General features: G+C 33.4%; 1 protein-coding gene across 4 annotated transcripts in view; it reads left to right on the forward strand.

Annotated features, from left to right (window-relative positions):
* The window catches only part of HnRNP-K (Heterogeneous nuclear ribonucleoprotein K), a 65068-nt gene that overhangs the window by 8154 nt on the left and 40201 nt on the right, over positions 1 to 16713 (forward strand). For 3 of the 4 annotated variants that reach the window (XM_088050165.1, XM_088050168.1, XM_088050167.1), the window contains exon 2: positions 16163 to 16217. The gene's annotated coding sequence lies outside the window, so the exon portion shown is untranslated. Of the gene's footprint in view, positions 1 to 14968; positions 15065 to 16162; positions 16218 to 16713 lie in introns of those variants that run through there. The other variant, XM_088050166.1, reaches the window with a different exon arrangement.

Raw genomic sequence — 16713 nt, forward strand, 5'->3', positions numbered from 1 at the left:
GTGGTATGTCTATTGCCACATAAATTCTGCTTATTCATTTTTACCGTTGTAAATTAACTCCGTTCAACAAACAACTAACACGTTAACGAGTTTGGCATGCTCCTGTCTTTGTCAACCATACAATGTAACAATGTAACATGTATGGTAGCAGTTACAAAAAAGTACGTAATGAACACTGGCATGCTTTTTTCGATTACAAAACTTATTAGCTACAAGGCTGACATTGTTTTTAAAAAGGGGTGGTTTTGAAATCACTCCATATGTATCGAATCGATAAATATCCAAGTTTGCCTATTTTTCCATTTGTAAATGAGCAATACGTTTCAAAGTGTAAACAATCTGAGATGGTCTGAGACATGTAAAAGATATTTGTCTTGAGCTGTATAAATCTTTTTGCACTTAAGTTCTCGACTTTTTTAATGTAAAACAAGTCAACTTACTACAGTCCTCAGAGTACTACTGCAAATATCGCTCAACTTACATGGAGGAAATGGCTTAGATGCTTTTCCTCTGACACATGGCTTGAAATACGATCTACATTATCCATTGCCACTTTACAGCTTGATCACATAACTTTACTACCCTGACAAACTTCAAATGCAACCAATAATACGTTATTGAGCGGGAACTTGATTTGAGAATATTAAGTAATGTAAATTTTGTGTAGTTCAGCATCCCTCATCAAATTCAATAACTTTTTTGATTTTGGCTAAAAAACTGGGACCGATAGACCATTATACAACTCAACGCTTTCATCAATGAATTTTATTTTAATACAAAAAACTACTTGTGATCATGACAAAAAAAATTGGCAAATTATGGACATTATTGTAAGAAGTGTCCAAATTGTAGGTTAATAATTGGAATTACATTGTGAAAATTGTACTTTGGGTTGCATCTAACGTTCGTCAGGGTCGTGAATTAGTCTGTATTTTGTGTTTATTAAAATACATTTTTTTCAAGTCGAGTAATTTGATGATTTGATTTTGAAATATTTAGTGTTTACTTGTTGCATTAAAGATATAAAAATTCCACATTCAAATTAATGGTGGGATGCTTGGATTTTACTGTGCAGTATCGTAAAACACTTGGTATATTCTGGTGTATTTTAATCCAATTGCTTTTGATGCATCTCTGTTTCTGGCGTAAATTACACAGTACATTCCATTGTTGTACTAATTCTTGTCTGGAATTTATTATTAAGTTTTAATGTAGACATTCTTTTACTGTTATAAATAATTTATAGGTACACAAAGAATTTTTAATTTGAATTAGATTTTTACTCATGTAAAGGCTATAAATAATGTCTTATTCATTAAATGTGCAGAACAATATACTGTTGCGTTAACAACATTAGAAAACAATTTTCAATTTTACAAAAACTGTGATGAGTCAAAGTGGACTAATCTCAAGACGATTTGCAGCATTGCGAATTGGAGTTCGAATAAGTGTAACGAATTACCGGATTTTCTTTTAAAACCTTATTTTTCAAAAAAGTTTGGACTAAGGAGATAAATAAAATTTTAAAATAAACACAGAAAAATTATTAAAACGATTAGTCATGGCAAAATACAACATTTTTTTTTACTATTTCTTACAAAAATTTGAACTGTAACTATGAAAAAAAAATATTTGAATTATATAGGATGTTCTGTCTTCCATCAGTTTCAAGAAAAAATTCGTCTCAGCGAGTAGTTAATTCACATGTTTTGTTCGAATTATCCGAGGGACCGAACGTTCAGTGTGATTCATAGAGACGCGACTGTAACTCTAAATTGCGGTGAAATCTGGAAAAGAAATTTAACTAAAATTTTTAAAATATGGAATTTAAGAGAATCTGTACTATGCGAAATTGTGTGCTAGGATGTAGATTATGGCTAATGGTTATTTTGAAGTCTGCGAGAAAGTCGATTCGATTACGTCGTGTCGTAAGAGATGTGCGTCGATACTGTTTTTTACTAATTCATCCAATAAAATCGATGATGGATGTGCATCTACGCAAGCCAGTTAAAACCGAACCTATTTTGCTCAATATTTAAGTAGAAAATTGCGTGTGACGTTTGAATTTATCGAAGACCGCTATTAGGGACTTTATTTTTATATCGATAGCGGCACGGAGCCCGTAGACACCGCCAACAAAAAGCCTAGAATTAACGAAGTTTCCGTAAGAGTTGTCAGTATAGGCGGACTCCAAACCAATAATCATTTTAGTTGTGAATAAATGATGAACGAAACGCATTAAAAATGTAAGAGGACTGTCCAAGGGTGAGGGGTGAGTGGTGGCGTTGTGATAGACAGGTTACCCAGCAACCGAATGTTCGACACGCGATACCATCGTCAACCGATGAACCACCGATAAACAGATTACAAAGTAGACTCCGTCCGAAAATGACACCCGACAGATATCAACTCCACCTTCCAAGACCCATTTTCCAGCTATTGACACATTGGTGGATGCGCCGGACGAGATGACCGTGGTTCACCTTATTCAGTCGCGCGGCCACCACTTTTAATTAAAATGAGGATGTAGCGCTTCATAAAAAAAGCGAAACGTGCTAAATGACAAAAGCTGAGTTCTAGTAGGCATGTGAATACGATCAATGTTGAGTCGATAGCTCTTAGAAAATAAAGGCAGTCTCCATCGTCAACACAGCTTAATTCTCGGATTTCCGGACATTTAATGGCATAAAAAATGTGAATGGGCCCAAAAGCCTATCGAAAATTACTGTGCAAACGCTCTAAAGAAATTAATTTAATCGACTTCTAACTCGCTTTATTGATCAAAATAAAAGTAGTCCCGTGGACTGGGGGAATGTTGTACATTAAATATTGTTGAAATATTCGGAAATAATGCAAATAAAGACTGAAATATGTGCAATTTGCAGATAGCACGGAACGATATTTAATTCGTTAAATTTGTTGAAATTGGGCACTACCTACCATGTTGAATGACAAATTGGACAGATTTGAAATATTGCGCTGAAATGTACTATTTCTGTCATAATATTTAATTACAATTGCACTTTTAGACCTTTGTGTTTATACTGCTGCTCTAACGTACCTATGTATAATTAATTAATCGAAATGTATTAAAGACTTTTTTTGTGTTAACTTTGTTTTTCCTCATCAAAATTAAAGCCGTGAGTAGGTAGTAAAGTTGTTTGTAACTTACTTGTGACAATATGTGAAAAGTTTGGAAACCAGAAATTTATATGGCTTCATTTGAGAAAAGTTTTTTATTACGTTGGAAGCTTTTTAATACTTACTGTTTTCCTTTACAAAAAAATTAATTTGATGAGGTCAACTTGTCTGTGATTTTTTAATTTTCTTGGACTATTTTTTTGGTGTCTGGGTTTCAATGCGCACGCGATCGTTAACACAATTTTTGTCAGTGGTCGTTACAATTATCGTCAAAATTGATCAAAAAAAACCTTTTATTCACAATACTCGCAAACCTTGAGTTAACTAAAAAACCTTTGCTTTGGTTTCGTCATTCATTTTTGTTTAACAAGTTCATTCGTCTTCGTTTCTAAGAAACGTCAAAACATGAAAGGAGAGCATTTTAATTTTTGTGGTTTCTTTGCTTCACGCTTTTCACGGGATTGCAAGTTTCATTACTTTCTTTTTGATGTAGAGCCGTTTAGTCCTAATTTTCCATATTATGTCTATCATGTCTTTTGTATTATTTTTATTATATGTATAATTGGGTTGCGCTTTACACAAATTGTGTCATTTTTTGCCCAAAGCAGTTTGATGAGAACCAACAAAACAGTTGATATTTATAATAAGTACAAACAAAAATGATAAGAAATACAAAATACGAGTTTACGCCTCCACTACACGTCAAGTATATCACATATGTACCTGTTTGCACTATTTATTTATTATTTAGGCCTAATTTAAATTAACAATTGGGCGTTGGTTCACTGGACTATTTCCAGTGTAACTAGACTTTAAAATTTAACTGTCGTTTCTGCAAACACCCATGAAACGCATGTAATGATAAACAGATTCCAAATAAGTCGTCTTTTTATTTCCCACTCTTTATTGATAGCACACTTTATTTCCCTGCGTCATTAATTATTTTTTTATCTGACGTTCTTTATCCACGTATCGCCAATAACTTGGCTCTCGATGGTTCCATTTCGACGTTCGACACTTCGGACAGGATCATCCTCTCGAATTTTTTTCAACGAACATTTTATTTATGCAAGGGCTTACACTTTGGCCTCGTGTCAGTTTTTATGGCCGTAAACTAAGATGGATGGTGTGCCATATTCGACACTACTGAACAGAAACTGCCACATTATCTCGGCAAGTACATGTTAACTTTTTTTATTGAACCGAAAGGATAATGTTTGTGTTGGGAAGTCTTTCTGACGCTTAATTGTATATCTCTCTATTTCTTATTGTTGTTGTAACTGGTTTTTATGTGAGGTTTTCTTCTTTTCTATTGTGTTTTTACGGTTGGTTATTGTTCTCTTGTGTTTTGTTATTTTTATTCTTGTAGGTTTTTTTCCCGTTTTTGTGGTTATATAAGCGAGAAAGTGTGAAATATTCTTTTGGAATGTTAAAATGAAAAACTATCGAGAAGAGGGTTGTTTGTTTGGAAAACTTTTATTGATAAGAAACAAGATTCAAGTTATAAGTACCATCGTGTTTTATCGAAAATTGTACTCCTATTATTTAAACAAGTCGAAAGCACAATTCGTCATAATTCCTCTCCAGGCCGGCTTTTTGTTCTTCGTGATGTATTAGAGCTTTAAGCTCGTCTATCAGAACCAATCAACTCAACAAGCGTCTTTAACTCTACGATCGATCTCGTGAATCAGCGTGCTATTGAGAAATAAGCAAAATAAAGTGAACAGTCGATTTTTCCTCTTTTGAAAGCAAAAAAATAAATTGTCTTGTCATTACGATAATTTCCGCTGGCTTTTGTATTAAACGTCAATAGTCTCGAAAAGCAACGTTCACCATTTTAATGAAAATTCAAACGCAACGTCGAGCCACATTAATAATTAACTTCGAATGAGGTAAATAAATTTGTGTAGCACGTCAATATCGTGCAAGTGTAAATATTCACGCTGAAATACTCTATTGTGTAATTTGTCTATGTAATCCTAAATCCATCCGTCAAAGCGACCACATGTAAAGCGAGCTACAGAATGGTGGCAAAGCGGTCTTCTATAATGACAGAACAACCCGCCCTGTCGCACCCAGACAAGGAACAAAGTGATACCAACATTACGGCGAAATATGTGGCCCTTCAAAGTGAGTGCATTCACACAATGTTTAGTTTAATCTAGTTTTGGCAGATTGCACCGATTTGTACCTACTTGCAATAGTATTGGAAAACGATCGCAGTTTAATACTTTTGGGAAGATATAAAAGCTGAGCAAGTAATTTGGGTTTCATGATTTCTAACTTTAGAACTATTGATAAATTGTATATTTATGTTGGGTAAAGTAGTGGGTCATAAATTGTGATGTTGTGGCCGCAGAAGAGCTTGCTGCAGTTTTTCACAATTGAAGGATAAAAGAAAAAAAGTTTTTTATCAAAAGGGATACTTGCATACATGTAAACTAATGGTTATGAATTATGATAGGTACATAAAAGAATATTTTATTTTTGTGAGTTTGCGTTGCCTTTTATGGTATTTGGTAATGGCTAGTATGATGGTTACCATCCTCAAGGAAAGCAATTAGTATAATATATTCACATTTCTAATGTACGGGACCAATACCAAATCCTTTCGGTATGAGTTCAGGTAACCTGTAAGATCAACAAGCTGCTTGCTGTTCCTTGTCGAAGAACATTCCGTAACGGCACTCAACATAATTTGTTCAGACTGTGACTGCCTTGGAAATATTGGTGCACTTTGATTATTGGCCATAATTCAACTAGACTTGTAGGCCGAGAGAATTTCCCAACGGTTCGTTCGCACCAGGTTTATTGTTATAATAAAATCAATACCTACGTATGACACACTTGTTACACGACGTTAATAATGAGGTTCCGTATCTACTCGTCCTACACTTGACGCGTACAAAAACGATACGGAACCGCTCCGCTTTGAATAATCCATAATAAAACTCCACTCTAATCAAAAATAGCTCGGAATTCCATAGGAATACATGCTCAAAGAATCTTGCCCTTCCGTAAATTACAACTTGTTGCGAGCTGAAAAACGGCTCATAAAAATTATGGGCGGATTACTGCTAATCGAATTACGTGTGTCCGTCCACACACATTCGCATTTTTCCATGAAAATCCTATTTGTTATTCAGATTACGTTCTGAACTGTATTGCGCTCGTTCAAAAACATAGGTATACCCACTACATCAAAGCAACGCGGACAAACAACATGCACTTAGCTACAATGTGCTGTAATCAACAATAAACGATCGTCTTTGAAATTTCCTGCCCGCTCACCACTTAACTCTACATTTTGTGTCAGTGAACACAAAAAATAATTTACACCTTGGAAGTGAAACTATACCTCGACAGTTCTTTCTGAGATTCGAGTGAATTAGACACAAACATGCGAGGTTTTTTCCGGTGTTAATGATCGCAGATGAAACTAGAAAGATGTGTTAACATATTCTGTCGTTTCGCAAATCACCGAACTATGTTGTAGTAACGACGGATATAAATTTTGCTCTAATTGCACCACGGAAAGATATTTGCGAGGAAATAATAGAACGTGAAATATGAGAGCGCATCGAAGGTTTCGTTATCTAGCGTGCTGCGGGTTTTCAAATTGCCTTTACAAAGTTATTGTATTGGTTTTTTTTTTATTTTAGGCCACACAATAATTAATTAGGTAGATACTTAAAGTTATTGATTTTTTAAGTTCAGTATACTATGCAACATTCTTTCATCATTTAAGGTGTGAGGAAGGAGGGAACAATATGACAAAGAATTGATATGCGAAAATACATACATGGCTTACGATGTTTTCGGTTCGATATACGTGTGTGAATACCTATAATAGTTTCCATATGCATCAATTATGCATCCGCATTAGAAATTTAACGGTGTGATTACAGTACTTTCTAAGAAGCTCTCGTGTTGTTTTTTTATGCTGCTATCATTGAAAATGACAATTAGCGTTTGACTAAGGAGAAGCGTAATATTTTTTTAAGATGGATAGTGTGCTAACGTGTGACTTGTTTTGCGATGCAACTGTAAAGTTGATTTAAAAAAATTAAATGTTTCATCTGGGGCAAAATGTACATAATAATTATAGAAAAATCAGTATAAAAAATCATGTTCAGTACTTCCGCGAAAAGCTCATAGCGAAAGCTCGCATACATGCAGGTCTCCGGCTACGTTATCGAACCACATTACCGCTACGAGATTTGTTAGGTGCTTCTACTGTAAATAACTAACAACTAACAGTTTATGAAAGCAGAAGTTTAGAGCCGTATTTGACTATTCCACACTTTGCTTTGGTAGAAATTATTTGGTTAAACTTGCAGAGCATTATCAGAAGTGGTGTAATTAGTAAAGTGTTGGATAATATTGGTGGTCTTCTGACTATTTCATTGGCAATTGAACAGAATGGTTAGCTATGAACTCGTCAAAAATTAATTTGAAATATATGTTTCAGCAAATTCTAAATTTCAAGCCTAAACCAAGTTTTTGGAGAGAGGCGATTAACGTTTTTTTTAATCACTGTCCTTCTAATTTGTGCGTTTGAAAAGAACACCATATTCACACTTTTCGAATTGTAGATTTATGTGTATTGTCATTTTTAAAATTTTGACATAGGTCTGTTACCATAAAAACAATGTAAAAATTTTGCTTTTTTCGTTTTATTGATGGTCAGGGGAGCGCAAAAATGGCAAATAATACTCGGTATCTAGCGCTTGTTGTAATTTTTTGTAAATCTTCAAAATTAGCAGAACTCGATCTTTCGGATGTGTTTTTCTTACTTTGCATGCTAAAAAGCTGTTGTCCATCTTGTCCCGTATCAATGTTTATCAGATGGTCGTTTACTACATAACTCTGCATTTTTAACAGTGTTTTTTAGTTCGATTTGGGTGTTTGCGATATCTAAAACTAGTTTGATGGAATCCAATTTATTTAACTAACAAAAAATTCGTTGATTAGTTGTTAAACGATCAAATTTTCAACAAACTCAACACTTCCGTAGGTGTGTGTTTTGGTGTTCAGTTGTCAAATTATTAATTAGCGAATGTTCAGAATTGATAAAAAAAAGTATATTTTTAACTTGTATTACTGAAATATTTCACCATCTAGCCTGCGCATGTTTTGAGATACGGATTTGGGATCAACGACATTATTTTTTCGATTCTAATCATGAAAACAGATGAATTCTGATTGTTATCGGAATTTCTGCGATTTTCATTTTCCGCCAATTACTTTACTCGGAAGAAATTACGTTTTTTTAGAGCTTTGTCAACTATGAGCGTATGCAAATTTTCAAAATTGTAACTTTAAAATTAAAGACGATTTTGGGGGTGGACACAAGTGTTGCCGGACCCTGTATAAAAATATTTTTTTGGTTTATTGAATAATTGTAAAGCAAACTTTTGTGTGGAAAAGTTCAGAAAAGCTGCAGCAGTGTTGCAAAAAAATCAGATAACATTGCCGCTGAGGTGCATTTAATAGGAAAGCAACTTTTACCACAACAAAGATTATACGTCAAAGTATTATTTACAAAATTGTTTTGTTATTTTAAGATGATTTTTTTTTTTCAAATAAAAGTAAACATTAATTTTATTGATTACGTCATCAAAAGGATTCGAAAATTGCAAGTGACTGTATCAAAGAATTGTTAGATGTGTCAGATCAACATTTTTTGTTTGGTACAAATCTTACGCTGTCAGGATGTTATTCTCTCCAGTAAATGCCGCAAACATTGGTGTCGAGCCGTAAAATCCTACTTATAGTTGCTCGAATGTAAATAACTATTTCATATAATGTTGCAATTTTAAAATCAGGTGTTTGTGCTTTAATTATAGCACAATTATCCTCCTTCTGTCAAATGTATCTAACTGAGTAAATTATGTCTCAATAATTAATTTCTACAAATACAAGAATGTCTTTAGTAATGATTTATTACTGGTGCACCTGACAAATTATTAGTAACAATTTTGTTTTTCTAGAGTAGTAGGTACTGTTTACTTTGAAAATGTTGCAGGTTGTTGGTCTTTGGTTAAATTAAGACAAAACACTTAAATGTGTTATAATTAGACGATTATATGTGTATTCAAATGAAGACGTTACTTTAAAAACAATTAACACCTTTTATGTCTGATAAATTGATAAAATGCTTGATGGGTTTATAATTATTGTGAACTTGGTTAATCGTAATCAGAGATCAGTCAGTTAATATTTAAATTAAACTAATCTGGATTTAATTAAAACTTTTGTGCAAACTGACCCAAATCTACCTACATGGAGTGTTATAATTATTATGTATTTGGGTATTGTAAGTACACATTGAGGTAACGATTTATTGATGGGTACTTTTGATTGTTAAAATTTGACCTTTGTTTTGATTTTTTGTTAATCATTTGTTTGATTTCAAGTTGATCAAATCACCAGACTGTTTGGGATTTAATATTTAGTACTGCATTAATGCTGTCTGAATTTTATTGCAACATACATGCAACGGAAATATTCGTTCAGCAACGTTTTATTTTATCAATACTGCAATGCATTAAGTTTTCATGAAGCACTACATTCGCTAACCACTACTTATCTGCTAGTTTTCTTTTGTTATCTTTGAAATTATTAATGAAATCAAACATTCAAGAAGCATATTTCAAGTAGTTATGCAGAACTTGGGATTTGAGGCTTCACTGAGCATATTCTGGTTGAAATAATTGATTGCAATACCAATTTTGAAACTTCCAGCTTTTGCAATGTTTCCAGTCAATGCATTGTTTCATTTTGTAATTGCTATTTAATTGTATCACCTTGCCGTTTTGGAGTTTCCCTGTACTTTTAGTTCACATATTAGCAAAACGTGTTCCGAAAGCAACTAGCAACATTTTACTTTTCGGTCTAAAGTTGCGAAAACGACAGTACCGGAATCGTTGAGCGCGAAGCTTGCATGAAATTTTGATGGGACAAAGTTTCGCGATATTCTTGGAGTGACGTGCTATGCAATAGCAACAGAAACACTTAAACACACGTCGGTTCATCACAGTCTGTCATTACTACATGCATTTTTAATACCTGTGAGAGTCTACGTTTGATGGTAATTAAAGGTTCCCATAATGCACTCTGCAATCAGGTACAGCATGCATCACATGTCATTTCGTAACGTAATAGAATACTGTCATTATTGTATTGATGATAGAGGAGGTAATTTTTCCTGCTTAATTGTACGGGGCTAGTCAATGGCACATCGTCAGATGTGACGAAGAAATCAAGCGTTCATCGGTGATAAATATTGCACTAATCGATTTGACTGTTGAGGTAGTTTTTGAGGTCGCTCATCATTGTATAATTTATTGGAATAATTATCGTTAAGTCTTAAATTAGTAGTTCATTGGGAATTTATAAGATCTGTCGTGTCTCTAAGGACGTCACGCGAGCAGACACCTTGCAGTTTTCCATCTTTAATAATAAATTAATTTTTCTACGTTTCTTTCTGTTTTAATGGAACATGCAAACTCTTGATATTTCCCAGTTCCCGTTAATTTTTAATGAGTAGGCGTCTACAATACAGTTCCGAATCTTCATGAAATGGAGAGCACGAAACGCATCTTATAAATTGAGTCGATAATGGAAACTTAAAGAATTTCGAACTCACTCGAAAATTATTCTAGGCGAAGTGCCAAACAATCAAATGTGAGTCAATGCCTGAATGCCGAACCTATTACCAACTACCGCAATACACTTAAGCTCAAAGCACAAATGTTCAGGAACACACACTTTGGCATCTCGTTTCTAAATATTTATGAATTATTTATTTGTATGGTAATGTTTCTTTCGATCATTTCGTCTCGTACACTATTTATTCAGCGGAGGCCGTATTGTTATTATTTATAATCGTAGTATAAATATTTAATTAATGGCTTTCGAATTATGTTAAATTAGTTACCAAGAACGTCTAATGTCTGCCATTAAAGCTGTTATTTCTTTCTTGTTTAGTTTTATTCTAACCGTTTCACTAAATGGATCCTGATGAGGATGGCGCTAATGGCGTTATTATTAAGACTATTATCTCCTCTTCGGTCTATATTATGCAAAAGCGTTCACTTAGAAAAACATTACTTTCATGCACGCTTTACCGTCATGAAAATTATTCGCTGGAAATTAATAATCAAGTGATAACACAGGTAATTTTACGACTTCCCAAATTTATTATTCTCGGTAATAAAACGTATGTTTAAAGTAAACCTTGGAAAGCGTTCGGTTGTTTATTGATCGCTAAATTGACAGGTCATGAAAAATAGTTGATGGACTTGCCATAGCGTGACCGGACATTTATTTAAAAAATGTGTTAATGTTTTACTGAGGCAGTGGAACGCGCTCCGGTCATCCAAATTAATTAGACTAGTCTTAATGCTAGGGTTTGCGAGGAATTTGCAGGATTTGCATATTTTTCACATTAAATCACAAAGTGCGGGGGTGGCCCGAAATTGTGAATCGAGGAGGTTTTGTCGCGGAATGTTTGACTTGTAGAGTGGGTTTTGACAAGACAAGGTATGATAAATAGTCTAGTAGTGTAATTCGTTTCTGTGAATGAAAATAGATTGATACTGGAACGATTAGCTGAAAGTGAAACTGTTTTACCCACGTACTTCCATATGCTCTTGAATTTTTCGTATCTTTTAATTCAAGATTTAATCAAAGACCGAGTTAGAATGAAATTTTGAAAACCAGGAAGCCGGTCATTTTTATTATTATCTCAGAAGGTTTGTGAGTAAATATAGTCTTTAAACCCAGTTTTATACGGTGGGTTGCATCCATAAAAGCTCATTTTGAAGCGCTGTAAAACACTAGTAAAATCCTATAATTGTGGCAGATATTACTTTTATGATTCTACCCGTTACATCAAATTTGAGAGCTTAATACATTTTATAATATTTACTTACATCTTTTAGAGGCGTGGGTTGGACAAATAAAATCAAAAAGTCTCCGACGAGTTTGTCTTGATCGGAAATTTGTGGTTTGTAAATATTATTTAATTGGCAATAACGTCATTTCCTAGTGTCTGCTTCAGTCAGTCACGCAGAAAATTAGTTTCAACAGAAATGGATGAATGTTTTTTAATGCGGATCGTTCAATTATTTTAATTTTTTAAGGGAGGGAAAGAGGACAAAGGGGATCGATTGACATGAATTTTTTAGCGCGGTCGTTAACAATATATTTAGTTTATTGTTGCTGTGTTTTACTGTTTTTTGTGCGACTAGATCAATGATTCTAATTATGCGACTGCAAATTATGATAATGATAATACCGACTTTCGAATAAAATTTGGCGGTGACAGTCGCGGTATTTAAGTAATCATCATATTTAAATTAATTTCAAATAGTAAATTATTCTCGTGGTACTAATGTTGACATTTATGCATCCGTTTCGCATGTTGTCATCTGCTTTTTACATTGACAAAATTATCTGACAAATGCCTTTGTAAAATCATTTTGAAGAAATGTTATGTGTTTACATTCTTTAGCCAAATGTTTTTATTTAGTGTTCTGTTGGTACATACTTGCCAAAGTTGTCGACTACAGTCAGGGAAATCGAGGAAAAGTCTAAAATTGAGTGAAATTTGTTTTATAACAATTTTTATATTATACAGGGTGTTATGTAAGTAAAGCATTGAACTTACTTACAGAACAGGTCTAATTTTAAATGAAAATGTTCTTTATTTTGGCTTTTTTTTTTGTACAAGCTAGAAGGTACAAAGTTAATTAAGCAGGGTTCGAAAAATTATTAATAAATTTGTTTGAGAACATATTGCAGTCGATTCTCGATAATTCGGAATCCAACCGAGCGTTTAAGCTCGAATAATCCAAAAATGAGACTGACAAACATTGTCATTGGTTGTATGCACCTACTTGAAACTGATTAATAATATGTATTTATTTAATACAATAATAATATACATAATAATTATACACGAAACTATAAAAAAAAAACGTTCAAATTCTTCTTTGTTCTGATCTAGGCAAAAGTTATAAAGATATGATTTACTGGATATCATTGGGAAACTGTGTAGCACAAATTGACAGATAGCTGAGGATAACTTTTTGTTCTACAGTATTAAGGTGACTTGGGTATATTCGGTAAGATCGAATGAGTTGCATCCACATGCAGACAGCAAAAGAGTTGTAGCGATATAGTTCGAAACGTAACGTTCCTTGATTCATTCTTTTCAAATTGGATTTATATAAATGGGTGCACCATATGCAACTACTTAAGTTGCATATGGTGCACCCATTTATATAAATTCAATTTGTACCTTTGTAGGTACAAACTAACATTGCTTAAATTTAGTTAAAATTGGTTTATAATCGTTATTTTTATAATCTTTTAATGCATAGGAGAATAACAGCAAAAAAAAATTTTCGGTGTTTCAATTACTACCTCCTTCTGTTACAGTTTGGTGTACTTGCATAACACTCTTAAATTAACCATTTCATAAAAAGTTTTTTCTATTTGGTGAATCTAACGAACGTAACGAAGCTTTATGTTTTATATTGATATTTAATTGGAAAGAAAATGTATTATTAAGTTAATCATTTAGAAATACCAGAGATCAAAAAGATGAGTGTAATTCCTTGTCAATGAAACTGCCGTTACAGCATTTTAAAGTTCAGTATCTTTTATTGGTTATAAATGGATGTTATCTCTATGACCGTAGATATTCTACACATAAATAGAATAAAAGTAAATCCTATAAGCCGATGAAAATATTCTGAATAAGTAGGTATGTTATTTTTAGTTTTTGAATGGAAGTTTTTTACTAAATTATTTGTATTTGAATTTCTTGGATAATTACTGTCATTTTTGATTTTTGATATGCGCATATCTTATCTGTAATGCCTGGCGAAGCAAACAAGTGTGGCTTTAGGTAGGAAAATGCAATTTTCCGGACGAAAATGGAACTCCGTTTTCAAAAAAATCTATAATCGTGGTAGTTTTTAAAACATTTCACATTTATATTTTTATAAAAATTGACAGAGAAATGAATTAAATTTCATAACATGTGGAATACTTTCGTTCGAAAACGCGGCTATTTTAGCTACTTAACTCTACATATCTAAAGAATTTTTGCATAACTGCGCTATTTTTTTTTTAGAAATTTCGTTCTTTTTATTTTTATATTTTTCAGCAGAAGTTTTTACAGAACCCTTGCTCCTGTTAACAATATCTAGCAATGTTTATTGTACAATTTAGATATTATGTTTAACGTAATTTGATTGGGGATATAGAGTCGTCTATTTACAATGTTAAATTGATTCCCGACAATTATAATAATAAGTCACAGATATATTTAATCGGATTATACTTAATTAGATAATAATTGTGCGTTGTCAAAATTAAATGATGTACAACGACAAATTGGATGTTAGTATAAGCGCTTTTACTTCAAGGAATATCGATTTGTTTTCATTAATGTTAAATTTGAATGTGACATTCTGATACACGTGTGCAAACGTGATATCCAACAGAAGCTAAATATTTAAAAAAAAAGTTAAATCGAAGCTTCTTATTTTTGCTTCAAACGTGCTTGATTAAATGGGAGTCGTTAGTGGATAGCGTCTAAGGTTAAATGTATTTTTGCATCATTTGAATTATCCTTTTACGAAATTGTAGCAATTACCATTGTGACGTCCAGTCTTCGTTCTTACTGTTCGTCTATATCGGTGTTTGTATTTTGAAAGGTCGCTATGACGACCCGTCAACAATCAATTGTGGCCACGTACGTCGTACCCCTGCCGTTAGGCCAATGGGTTTTGTCCTGGGGGAGATTTCTGACTGATAAGTTGATAGTCTAGTGACCGCTGGTCAGTTCTTTGGTGGTCGTTCAGTCGTGAAGTTGTCTAGCTAATAAGGTCCTTCGAGATAAAAGGTAGGACTTTTTCAATGTATGTTTCCTGTTGCTTGCACGATCTTTAAGATCCTAGATAGGATAAGGCGATTTAACACCAAGCTAATTTTAAGACCGCTTTATATATAGAATTTCATGATTATTCATTGAACTATTTTCGACGCACATAACGAGCTGATGCATGTTCTCGGGGGAGAAAATTGAGACGAGACTAAATACCTCCTGCGCTTATTTTACCGAAGGCAATTTGCAAAATTAACAAATTGAGGGAGGGTTGTCGACGACTGGGAATCAATGTCTAATTGAGAGGAACTTTGCATTGACTTAAGGCCATTTAAAATATTAAATTTTGATAAAAGTTTTTGACTGTTTTTTAACGCTTTTTTCTTTTTATACGGTAGGAGTTATTGGAAGAGCTTGTTTGGGAACCCATAAAATTAACTTAATTATCTAATTTCCATCTATTTGTTTTCATTATTATTTTACGGCACTGCTTTATGGACACATAAAATGTCTTGTTAGAAATGGCTCAAACTTATTGTAAACGAAGTGAACAAAAAAATACGTGCTTACTGTTTTATACGTTTTATTAACTCATGACTGCTTTTTGGGAATTTTTATAGACACACCTTTAGAATTGCTCAGTGGTATTTTTTCAGTTATTATTTTATTTTCGGTAATAAATTTAATTTTGTAGTACCTATACACAATTTTTTGTTTTTATTATTTTTAAATATTTTTGTCTGAATGAACAATTTGCGGGTTTTACATTTTTTGATTTATTTGTATTATCAATTGCTTTCCTATTTCGATTTTGCCGGGAGTTTAGAACGTGGTAAAAAGTTTCCACAGTAAAAACTTGGGTCCTTGGGGTAATTCAACTGAGTTAGGAATGTTGTATCAACTCACAGCTTCTATAAAATTGTGACTATAAAAACTCAAAACATATTTTATCTATCTCTCGGGCTAGATGCAATTCAGTCAAATAGAATGTGACAATTTACCAATACAGTCACATTCTACTGGTCTTTATAAGGGAAATTCGTCCAATTGCAAAGTCCCCAGCTTTCATTATCTCGTCGAATAAGCGAAAGTTTTTCAACAAAAGTGTTGTTTCAGATCTGCAGATCCAAGGAGCACGAGAACTTGGCGATAATCGCTGATCTAATCTAGGGTAAGTTCTTCTTTATATCTCTTCTTTGACGTTGTATAGATTTTTTCCGCTGCCGCGAGGCTTTTAATATAACTCGCATTTTTCATGTACTTGTTTTTAATACTCGCTATTAAAGGCAAAAACTCTTTTATTGCTGCATTCGCACTCGTCGCGAATTCCCTGTGGTACAAGCACTACCGTCAAGGGCGCATTCAATTTCGTTTATCCGCCTCACGGGGACATTCGATCCGTGGTAAACTATTTATTAGGTATTTAATTTTTAGTCCTGTTAAACGTTCCGGAAAAACACGTCGTGAAATTCTCTTCCGCATCGGTTTTCGACGTGGGCGGAAAATGAATGCACCTTTTTGGTCCTTACGAAAACAAATCAATTTGTTTTATTTATGTGGTGGTTTATCAATTTTTACGAGGTACGTTCTGATAACCCAGCCCCGAATTGAATTTTTGTAATTTTTTGTGCAAATAAGGTGGGGGAGTGTTTGAATCCTTTTAAGGT

The sequence above is a fragment of the Gnatocerus cornutus genome, chromosome 1, assembly GCF_029298725.1.
Source record: "Gnatocerus cornutus isolate USDA-ARS CGAHR chromosome 1, icGnaCorn1.1, whole genome shotgun sequence".
NCBI classification, from domain to species: Eukaryota; Metazoa; Arthropoda; class Insecta; order Coleoptera; family Tenebrionidae; genus Gnatocerus; species Gnatocerus cornutus.